Below are 2,441 nucleotides of genomic sequence, written 5' to 3' on the forward strand. Positions count from 1 at the left end.
CGTTCATATTTCAGTTTATTTTCATCTTCACTATTAATTATGTACATTAGTATATTACATCACAATTCTCAAGGGCCTTTTTCAACATTGATTGATTCTGTTCTATAAGAGACCTACCGGGTAAATTCTGGGGTCTTATCAGAGACCCTACCTCCATGGAGACAATGTAAGTAACATGATCCAGAGAGATGAGGGGTGTTAATATATGACATTATCCTTTTATAAGCCTGAATGCTGGGAAAACTGAGATGGGAAAATAGACACTGATAGAATGTTTCCCTTCTTAATAAAGTTGCCAAGGTGAGGTGAGAAGCCCCATAAAAAGACAGACAGGGCAACTACTCTCCTGCTAGCACCATCCGGTTCCCTGGCCCAGAGGCTCTATCTCACTTTTTGCCTCTGAAAAGTCTTACTTACCCTAAAATTCTATTGGTTCCCTGAGCTCACTACTGATTGGTTATTTCCCTCACTCCTGATTGGTCCATTTGTAGTACTTCATTTGCATGGAGCTCACTCCTGATTGGTTCTCTCCCTCCTGATTGGTCTATTTATTTATTTTTTTATTTTTTTTATTGATTTATAATCATTTTACAATGTTGTGTCAAATTCTAGTGTTCAGCACAATTTTTCAGTCATACATGGACATATATAAACTCATTAACAATAGATAAACAAGATTATACTGTATAGCACAGGTAATCACAGAGGAGAAGTGGATATTTGGGTCTGTAACAAACCATCGTGTTTTAAAGCGTAAGTCAGTAATTATATATGAGAATGTACATTGCCACATACAAATTAACTGATCAGACTGCAGTTTTCAATGTTTAAATGTTTCAGAATAAGCTTCACTGTAAAGCAGCACCTTTGTGACATTTTAACTTTACTATTCCTCTCCTACTTCCTCTCCTTCTCCTTCAACAGAATCTACACAAACCTCTTCATAATCCTTCTCAAGGTCCTCTATGTCCTCATAGGCCTGAGAAAACTCTCCTGCCTCCATGCCTCAAACACAAACCAGTGAACAAAGGCATGCTTGGCATACATCATGTCAGACTCGTGCTTCATGTGAGTCCAGGCCTCAGCAATTGCTGTGGTGTTGCTTATCATGCACACAGCTCACCATGCTTTGGCCAGTTCTCCACCAGGTACCATGATGGGAGGATGTTAATTAAAGCCAAATTTGAAGCCAGCAGGACACCATTCCACAAACTGGATGGTATGCTGGCTATTGATTTTGGCAATGACAGCATTGATATATTTTGGAGCCATATCATCATGATAAAACAGGCAGCAAGCTACGTATTTATCATGTGAGGGTCACATTTCACCACCTTATTGGCTGGCTCAAAGCAAGCATTGGTGATCTGTGTTACAGAAAGCTGTTCACAGTAGGTTTTCTCAGAAGAGATGAGAGTGGCTTGTGTAGCCTGAGGGAAGTTGATGTGAGGATAGGGACCCAGGTAGGCCTGGAATTCTGTCAGATCAGCGTTCGGGGCTCCATAAAACCTCAGGGAAGCAGTGATGGAGGATACAACTTGACCTATCATCCCATGCAGGTTAGTGTAAATTCTGTGCTCAATATCAAGGTTTCTATGACAGATATCATAGATGGCCTCACTGTCTACCATGAAGGCATAATCAGAGTGCTCCAGGGTAGTTTGGGTTTTGAGGATGGAGTTGTAGTTCTCAACTACATCTGTGGAAACCTGGGGGACAGGGTACATGGAGAACTTCAGCTTGGACTTCTTGCCATAATCGACAGAGAGATTTTCCATCAGCAGGGAGGTGAGCCCAGAACAAGTTCCCACACTGAAACTGTGAAAAACCAATAATCCCTGAAGACCTGTGCACTGGTCTGCCAGTTTCTGAATTCAGTTCAAGAAGAGGTCAATGATCTCCTTACCAATGGTGTACTGAACATGGGCATAGATATTAGCAGCATTTTCTTTCTTTGTGATGAGCTGCTCAGTGTAGATCTGGTGGCAGGTGCCAGTGTGAACTTCATCAATGATTGTGGGTTTCAGGTCTACAAACACTGCCCTTGGTATATGCTTGCCAGAGCCTCTTTCACTGAAGAAGGTGTTGAAGGAGTCATCTCCTCCCACAATGGCCTTGTCATTTGGCATCTGGCCATTGGGCTGGATTCTGTGTTCCAGGCAGTAGAGCTTCCAGCAGGCATTGTTGATCTGGACATCAGCCTGGCCATTGTGGATGGAGATGCACACACGCATAGATGCTGTTTTGTGGCTGTTGAGCAGATGGCGGAAAGAAAGAAGAGAAGTTGTTGCTTCTTACATTGTGACATAAATCTTTTTTTTTTTTCAAATTGAAGTATAGTTGATTTACAATGCTGCTAATTTCTGGTGTACAGCATAGTGATTCAGATTTTATATATGTATATATATATAAAAAAGATGTCTTTGCATGTTTCAGAATGT

General features: G+C 41.3%; 1 pseudogene; it reads right to left on the bottom strand.

The window, feature by feature from the left end:
* Positions 1-886: 886 nt before the first annotated feature.
* Positions 887-2,234, bottom strand: LOC105081141 (tubulin alpha-1A chain-like; annotated as a pseudogene).
* Positions 2,235-2,441: the final 207 nt, after the last annotated feature.

The sequence above is a fragment of the Camelus bactrianus genome, chromosome 27 (genome assembly GCF_048773025.1).
Source record: "Camelus bactrianus isolate YW-2024 breed Bactrian camel chromosome 27, ASM4877302v1, whole genome shotgun sequence".
Taxonomy (NCBI): Eukaryota; Metazoa; Chordata; class Mammalia; order Artiodactyla; family Camelidae; genus Camelus; species Camelus bactrianus.